The sequence below is a fragment of the Oxyura jamaicensis genome, chromosome 1 (genome assembly GCF_011077185.1).
Source record: "Oxyura jamaicensis isolate SHBP4307 breed ruddy duck chromosome 1, BPBGC_Ojam_1.0, whole genome shotgun sequence".
Classification (NCBI taxonomy): domain Eukaryota; kingdom Metazoa; phylum Chordata; class Aves; order Anseriformes; family Anatidae; genus Oxyura; species Oxyura jamaicensis.
In genome coordinates, this window is record NC_048893.1 from 47,093,796 (window position 1) to 47,103,099 (window position 9,304).

Consider the following 9,304-nt stretch of genomic DNA (forward strand, 5'->3'; position numbering starts at 1 on the left):
CAGGCAGATAGGCTGTAGTCACAGTAACAACTCTGTGCTATTTCTGTATATTCTGTCTTCTGAATGCCACATTAATGTTGTTTCTGCTTCATACTGCTTCTCTTATGTTGTCTGCGACATACAGTTAGTGATGCATTTTCTAATTATTCTTTCTGTTCAACAGAATAGCAGGCCTTACTTACTGCATTCTTCCCTTATTTCTAGGCAGTTCTTTCTTGCTTTGGGGGATGAAATTCTTCTAAACTTCTAATCAAGGAAATCTCCATCCTGCAATGTGCAGAGAGGAGGCTGGGATGGGATGGATGGGATGGGCCAGTGACTGCAGAAGAGGGAAAACAGCGATTTTTGACCCCTTGCGGGGCTCAGGTGTGAACTTGAAGATGTGTGAAGGAGGAAAAGAAGGCAGATGGGGAGCTGCAGCCCTCTTGCCCATGCCCTAGGCGGGTAGGTGTTGCTGCTGCTCCCCCTCTTTGCAGGGTAACTCTAGGACTGCTCCTAAGACATTTTCATCCTGTCTTTGGCTGTCCTTCTCTTAGGGTTATCACAAGCTGAAAACGGCTGTCACTCAGGAAAAGCGGGCGACATGCTCCCTCTATAGGCTTTTCTGGTTGTTGCTCTCATGAGCTAGCTGTCCAGGGGATCAGAGCATCAGATGCAGGCTTTGAAGGCTGATGAAAACTCATAAGTTCATTTATTTTAAATTTAGAGATGATTTTTGTATGTTATGTGTATACATATGTGGACAGGTGTTTGTGTATTTATATATGTTTGCTAACACCCATGTATATAGCTACTTTTTCTGCAGAAGCCACATATGGAACAAGTTTTACTGTTTAGTCTTAGTCTTTTTTGAACCAATATATTATACTTTTTTGTATGAATTTTCTGTTTGTTAATGGCATTATGATAGCACCCTTTTGATGGCATTCAACCTCTATTAAGGGAAGAGACCATCTGAACCAAGGCATGCTTCCTTGGCGGTGCCCGCAATCCTGACTGCTTTCCTCCCCGCTGCGTCCCAGGGCCCGACCTCCTCGCTTGCACCAGCACTGCAGTTCCTGGTGTCACTCTGATAACAAAAGCAATCTGGATTAAGAACATCCTGTAAATAAAAAAGACGATTTGTAATTTGGATCAGCCCAGTGACCTGCCCAGCCCCAACAGCAGCTGCAGAGCTGCATGAGTGTGCAGAAGCAGCCCGAGGCAAGGCAGGGACAGGAGGAAGATGTTCCCAAGCTGGTGTTGCAGCTGATTTCCCCCTCCGTGAAAGTGCACCTGCCAGTGTGCTTCTTTTCTGGCGTGGATATCAGGGAATTCCCCTGCAGTGCCTGAAATAACACTGTAGGGAAGAACTACACATCTGTGAGTTATATATTAACAGTCACAGGTGACCTTTCGGAGAGTGGAGGAGTAACCATCTCACCGAATTACTGATTAAAATAATAGCTCTTTTTCCATTATGCAGAGCACAGGTATTAACTGCTAGGAAAAGACTGCCGAACTCTTTCAGTTCAGTGGTACCATTTTCAGTTCCTTCTTACTTTTGTAAATGTAAATAAATTGTTCAGAAGTTTTCAGTGATAAATAAATGGCTCTGGCTGTTTCTTGTGGGGAGCAGAAGGGAGAAGGCAGGAAATGTTTTAGCTAAAATGTTGAGGGCATTTCCAAGGAAATGTCAGGAGAGTAACGTATAAGCTTGCTTGTATGTTACAGAAAAAAATCTTAGCAGTCATTCAGCATTGTGCTCATTTTTCCTTCTCCAGGTCTGACCTTGTTCTGTGTTGAGCACTACTGGAGATCTGCTGCAGTGAAGTTTATGTACTTATGTCACTTAGGACACAAATGAATTGCTTTAACTTAAGCCTAAAAGCAAAATCCTGCCAAAGATGACAAATCTATATACCACCAGTTAAATGACTAATGATTTGTCTTTGAAGCTTCTGGTGAAAGCTGAAGCATAATGAAAGAAAAAATAATGTAAGTTGCATAACATCTCACATATGGAAAATATAATGCTCTGATTTAATATGGAAAAAAATGTTCTTCAGTGGTTACATATGTAGATATTATGAGGATGATTTTATGCACAGTGCACATTGGACACCAGATATATTCGGGAGATTAAGCTTTTTGACTAGAGACAAGACTTTCACAGAAGAGCCTTCTTTTGGTCAATATATTCCACTACTTAATTAAAAGAAATATTGGCCATGTTTCAATTCAATTGTTTGGTTTTCAAGAGACGTTTTTTGACCTTCAAACATGCAAAAAATATCCTTGTTTTAAACCAGAATATTATCTTGACATTCATTAAAAATGGATATGTCTATATATATTTTTTTTTTCCAAAGAGCTTCTTGTTTGCCTAGTAATATATTTGCTTCAAATTGGATGTTTGGAATTGCATGGAATTTGTAGCCAAGGATTTAAGCACCCTTACATAATTAATAATATGAAACAAAGTCCTTGTGGTGTTGAAGCAGTTATTCTACCAAGAACTCAGCTAGGCTGACACCTGCAGAGACTCTTCAACTCCTTCAACATGGGAAGCACGCTCTGCACTCAACAAGGCAAAATAAAAAGGGATTTGGGTAATGAAAGGCTGGTAATAAATGCCAGCCGTCACAGGAGATTTAAGGGTGGACCATGTTCAGGGCAGTATATAGCTATAATTATAGCTGGGGAGGGAAGGGCTATCAGTTCGGGATAGGGATGTAAGGGCTCATATGTAGGGGTAGTTTATCCACCCCTTGGAGTAGCTACCACTTCACATGGGCCAGGGTTGTCCTGGGTGGTGAAGGTTGTATCTCCTTTCATCCCACCCAGACTGCTCCAAGAAAAAGAAGCACGAGTAAGGGAGAAGAAGATGAATCATTCCGCATAAATAGCTGGTGCTGTGGCAGCCAAGGAGGCAAACTGTGACAGGGGAGAAGGGTGAAAGGCGTAGAGGATAGCCAGGATTAGGTCAGAGTGAAGAATAAGTAAAAGCAGAGAAAGAAGCATAGCTACAACAGGTTAGCCCACGGATGAATGATGCAGGGCTTCTGTGCAATTGGTAGAGTCCAGGATGGAAGTATGCTGAGGAGTAGAGTGATGGTTATGTTCGGATGCAAGGGCATTGTATGTATACGTGCACTGCAGACACTGAATATGTTTAAACTGATGCCAGAAGTCTGCCACATACATCAATCTTGGAATTGCTGCCAGTTTGCTGAGTACAGTGTGTCCAAAGGATTATTATATGAGACCACAGTTAGTAGCATGCAAAAGCAGCTGCATGTAAATCATACTTGCATCTGACGTTTGGGCAAAGAAAAGGGGAAGGAGATTACATGTGACAATTTTGATCAGTCTTTTCAGAAAAAAAAAAAAAAAAAAAAAAAAAAAGCTTTGTACTTGGCCATAGATTAAATTTGTGTTGTGATGAAGAGACAGCAACATCAATTTCCACTTGCTGGAGTTGTTTAACATGCAGGCTTTGACAATCTCATGTCTCCTCATGGGAGAAAGAATGTTAAGAAATTCCAGCGTTACCTTTCAAATGGTTATGCCACCACGCTACTGTATTGCACCACTAGGGCGTTGCAAAGAGTGCCTTACAATGCAAAGCTACCCACACTTGAAAAGGCTTGGGAGTGGCATATTCTTTACTGTACACAGGACACCATCTCAAAAAGGAAGACTGTGCTTATCATGCTAGAGGTGATGGGAAGTTGGGAAGAGTTGATATAAATTTAATTTCAGCAACAATATGGTTCAAATAAGAAGAAATCCATTACTGTCGTTGTCCTCATTGCCGCTTCTACCTGTAACTGTTCTCTTTTATTTCAGAAGAGGCAATCCCCACAGACAGCAGAATGAGCAAATTTCCTGCGTATGTGCCAGGGCAACGTCAGAGAGGGGTGTGCAGAGCAGCTGGTGTGGCTGTTCGGGCCACTCGGCAGGGCCATGAGGACCACGCTCTGGGCTGGCTGCAGGGCAGAGGAGGGAGCTGCCAGCAGCCACCTCTGGTATCAGACTTCACAAATCAAACCATGTCACTGCTGCATAGAAAATTCCCACATTTCTTTCTTTCATTGATGAGAGGAGCACTGCAGATGTGCGGACATGGACAAAAGTAGCCAGTATTTCCTCTCCTCTCTACATGCTAATCAGCCACGCTAATGGGACACTCGCTAATCCCTCTGGTTTTTGAATTGAGAAAAGAAATGCTCCTCATCCCAGTAACTAATGAATCATCCCTTTTAGTACATGGCATGCATGACTGCATTGTTAAAAGCAGTCTTAATCACTCACTGAGAAAAATGATATTGATCATTTCTCCCTTTTAGAGATGTTGTTAACTGTAAGCCTCAGGAGCTCTGACTCACAGCCTGTGTGCTGCAGCAAGCCCAGAATTACTACAGTAAATTTGTAGCTAGTTATAGAAGCCCCCTGAGTCTTATTCTTTGTGTCTTCCTAGTATGGCTATAATTTTGAAAGATGGTAGATTTCTTGGTTTTGTACCTTTGTAGGGATCTCTGGTCTGCAGACAGATTTGGACTGAACTGTACACCAAAGTTCAAAGAGGGGAGGTACTTTTGGTAGGCAATTGACTTCTAGTGAGAACAGAGCAGAACAGGTCCTGAACTGGAGGAACTGTACACTCAATTTTGCCTTTAGTTCTGTGCATCTGATGGACAACCTATGTGTACAGCAGTTCATCCTGCTTTATGAGTGTACGACTATGTATCAACAAGACAGTGGAATGAGGAAAAACAATTAATAAGAGTACATTTAAAAGTCTTTAACAGCTTCCTGGAAAGAGGCTGAATGGATGTGAAGTAAGAAATACATTCTGTTGTTGTTGTCTAGGAATTGCCAATGGCAGAGCAAACAAAGTAAATAGATAAAAACTTTTCAACCCGATGGGAAAAAAAAAAACTTTTCTGTTGTTGTTTCAAATATAAACAGATGTACTGATAGAGGGACTTGTGTATTCTGTGCATAGAAAATACCAAACAGAAAGACTGAAGATTGTTACCAAAGCCAAATGGTCAAGTTTTCAGCTGTTGGGGGAAAGCAGGAATCAAGACAGCCCACATCCTCTTAAATCAGCCCTTTTGTGCATGTATATGCATTATAAGAGTATGGTATGACTGAATTATGTTATTATGTCCAGGTTATTTATTAGACTAGGATCTCAACTTGTTAATTGCTCCACAAATGCAAAGGAAGGCCTGGGGCCTCCATGGGGGGCATGTAAGGGCAGTTCTGACTGTCAGTGACTGAAAGTGTGCTTGTTGATACCAACACTTTCTGTTATTTCCCCTAAATAGCCCTTTTCATTCACTCTGTACAGCAACCACCCCCCATTTGTTGCCCAGTTCTGACACTGAGTGACATGCTGCCATCCAGCAGGTCCCCTTTGTCCCACCACTGCCTTCCTCAGCTGCTGGAAAACACAATTTGCTTCTGCTGACAGCAGACTCTCAGGAGGCAGGAAGAGGGTAAAAAGGCAGCCGATGAACTAATGATTGCTTGTGTAACCAAAAATGCATGTGTGACAAGACCTCATCATGTTTGGATGTAGCTGGGGGCAAAGGTGATGTGAAACAACGCTGACATGAGCGGTTGGGGTGGAGATGCCTGGATGCTGCACATGATGCTTCCTCGCCTGTGCTGTCTGGTAGGCTGAGGTTGGTGGTATGGCAGCTCGGTGATTTGTTGGGCGCTGTTCAACTGTCACAGCTTTCTGTAACAAATGAGTGCAGGGCACAGTATGCTCAGTCCCTGAAGTCCACAGCAAAGAGGTGTCTTCAAAGGAACCAAGTTCACCCACAATGGCTGATGGCCTTTTATTCTCTCAGCAGGCCTTTCTGGCAGCTCCATCCCCACTCTCTGAGGAGAAAGGACAGGAGGCACTCCTGTCAGGACTGGTTCAATGTAGGATTAGGATTCACTTATGTGCTGTCCAAATGCAGTTGATGATTTTTTATTTGCTGCTGTGAAACAGCAGCCAGAAAAATAAGTGTAGGCTACTCATTAAATGCAAATTGCTAATGACAATGGGGAAAAACAGAGAAAAAGTATCTCCAGATCACTGGCATGCTAAAAGGTACTCAATAAAGGCACTCACTAGTAATCACCATGTGGTCTCTCTTTGAGTTGCACTGGTAGAGGTGGAAGGGTGAGGATGGCTCAGAGATCCTGTGCTTTAGCCAGGACCCCTGGGACACGTTTGTGCGATCTGTAGATCAAGCAAACAAAGTTTTCTCTCAGCATCTTTGCATGGCATTGGATGATTGTGTTTTTGTTTCTTGGGCTGCCTTTGCTGCAAAAACTATTTCCATCTAAGTGTAGTGGGTTTATGTGGCAAGGTTTTGGTAGCAGGGGGGCATAGGGGTGGCTTCTGTGAGAAGGATCTAGAAGCTGCCCCATGTTTGGTAAGGGCCCCACTGCTGACCAGAGCTGAGCCAATAAGTGACGTTGCTTTGCACCTCTGTGGGAGCAGATTTAAGACAGGGAAAAAAAAATGCTGCACCACACAGCAGCTGGGAGAGTGAGAGGAGTGGGGAACAGCCTTGCAGGCGCCAAGGTCAGTGAAGAAGGAGGGGAGAGGTGCTCCAGGCACTGGAGCAGAAGTCCCCTGCGGCCTGTGGTGAGGCCCATGGTGAAGCAGGCTGTCCCCCTGCAGCCCATGGAGTACCACAGTGGAGCAGGGTTCCACAATGCAGCCTTGGAGTAGACCACGGTGGAGCAGGTGGACCTGTACCGACGGAGACTGTGGCCTGTGGAAGACCCCTGCCGGAGCAGATTCCGGGCCAGACCTGCAGCCCGTGGAGAGGAGACCACGCAGGAGCTGGTGACCTGGCAGGAGCTGCTGCCCATGGGGGACCCAGGTTGGAGCAGTTTGCTCCCGAGGGATGGACCCCGTGGTACGGACCCATATCTGGAGCAGTTCTTGAAGAGCTGCTGCCTGTGGGAAGCCCACACCAGATCAGTTCAGCAAGGACTGCATCCCGTGGGTGGGACCCCACAGCACAGGGGACGAGAGTGACCGAGAAGGAGCGGCGGCGAAGAAGCTCTATAGACTGACCATAACCCCCACTCCCCCGTTCCCCTGCGCCGCTCGGGGGGAGGAGGTGGAAGAGGGTGGATGGGGGGGGGGAAGGTGCTTTTGGTTTCTTTCCTTTGTTTCTCACTTCTCCAGCTTGTTAGTAATAGGCAATAAATCTTACTATCTCCCTATGCTGAGTCTGTTTTGCCCATCACAATAATTACTGCACGATCTCCTTGTCCTTATTTCAACCCTTGAGCCCCTTTCATCATATTTTCTCCCTGTTCCTCTTTGAGAGGGGGAGTGAGAGAGCGGTTGTGGTGGAGCTCGGTCGCCCACTTGAGTAAAACCACCACACTAAGAAATACTCTTTGCTGTATGGAATGGAAATGAGATTTATCTAGTGACAGTCTCACTCCCCTTGTGGGCTGCTTGATGGACATGGTCACTGGATGGAGGCATGCTGTCATGGGGGAGCAGCCCCCGGGATCTGCCCTTGTTCAGCTCTCAGACATAGACCACCATGGATAAAGCAGGTGTTCCCAGTGGTACCACGAAGAAAGAAATGACAGAGGGAGCCCCTGGAAGAAGAAAGAAATGACTGGGGGATACCTCTGGAGCAAAGCGCAGAAGCCCCAGACGCCTGCCCCAGTGACCACAGGCTGCCAGAAGTATTGCAAGGTCTGACTGCCCTGAGGGTGCAGAGGAGTATAACTGGGAGAGCCACAAATCCCAGCCATCCTCTGTGGTCAGTGAGAAATACCAAATAGTAACCGTGCAAAGTTCCAGCCTCCACATAGTTTCCTCTCAGTAGAAAATAACCTGGCTCTTGGCAAAGAAAAATGGACTGACCTGTTTTAATCATTTGTAAATGTTTTCACGATGCAGCGACAGTTACAGTAGCCAGCACTTGTTCTTTGTAAGTAGGGTAGCAGATGTCAGGAAACTAACATCTTTAATAACAGTCTGCAATGTGATGTTTGAATTCCTGACTGCAACTTCAGCTTAAGGTCTCTGTAATACTCCTAAAATATACTTCTGGTTAGTAACGTCATTCAGCATTGTACTTTCTGCTCAGATCTGAGAGTACTTTTTAATACTTGCGTTTTGTTACATTCATAAAATAGTAATTAAGCATCAATGGGTCGTTTATAACACAAGGTTCTTGGATCACTTCACTAAATTACTCAGTACAAATAATTGCCCAGCACTTCACAAGGCCCCATTTCTGTCTCAGCGGCCTTCTCTGTAAACCCCCAGTGAGACTGAGATAGCTCCCCATCTAGTATCACAGTACTTAAGGTGTAAGATTGTAACTCTCAATAGACTTGAGATTTTTCCTCCTAGATCCCATACATGTCTATGGGCAGGCCCAGGCCTTCCTGGAAGACCTCAGAACTGGGCCGTGGCGTCGCTCTGGTTGCCACACTCATCCAGGCCCACTGCTGCGGCCTCACACAGTCTGTGACATCTACATGTACATACTGTCTGCCTTTCCACGTGAACAGAGTCCCAGACAATGTTCTTACCTAACAGAGACCCCAGCCCTTAATGGGGATCAAAAGTGAGGTTGACCAGAAAAGCCCTGAATTGCACGTAATGGTTCTTTTCCCTTAGCGTGGACTGGAATATTGATATGAAAGAATATTGACTGAGGTCAGCAGTACAACTCTCACTGTCTGCAAGGAATCCAAGAGGCCAGACTTAAATATCTGACACCTATTGAAAGACTTATTTGAGTGTCTTGAAAAGAAACACTGAATGCCTGCTCATTGCTTCTGCCTTGGGCCAGGCTATAAAATGGGTGATCTCTCCAGACTCACTGTGGACATCATGTTGCTGGACAGCTGACAAATGGTGTACCATCACCTTCATCCTAAAGACAAATGACATGTTTTAACCTTATATGTTTGCAACTACGCTGTTATTATAGTGTCAGGGTTTGTGATTGCAGTAGACAGGCTTAAAATGAAGGATTTTTATAAAAATAAGAATTGTCTCAAAAATCTCAAACTCAAATTTCTACCAAAAGAATCATTATTCTTCATTATTCTTTATTGGAAATCTCTGTATTTGACAAGAAATTTCTAATATGAATAAAATATGCAAACTTCAAGCAGCATACCTGATTTTCCATTTCTTGTTTCTCCAAATCACCTGGCAAACTCTGCAAGAGATTTTGGTTTTCTAAACACATATTCTAGCCCATTAAACCACCACTGAGACATTTTGCAGGTTGGATGGTTTTAATTTTTTTTTTTAATC

General features: G+C 44.3%; 1 long non-coding RNA gene across 2 annotated transcripts; it reads left to right on the top strand.

The window, feature by feature from the left end:
• Window positions 1–257: 257 nt before the first annotated feature.
• Window positions 258–6,130, top strand: LOC118160669. Of its 2 annotated transcripts, XR_004747622.1 has the most exons (3): window positions 258–1,977; window positions 3,832–4,010; window positions 4,515–6,130. It is a non-coding gene; the product is annotated as an uncharacterized LOC118160669 (long non-coding RNA). The 2 variants fall into 2 exon arrangements; XR_004747621.1 differs by having other exon boundaries at window positions 3,832–6,130.
• The last annotated feature ends 3,174 nt before the right edge of the window (window positions 6,131–9,304 follow it).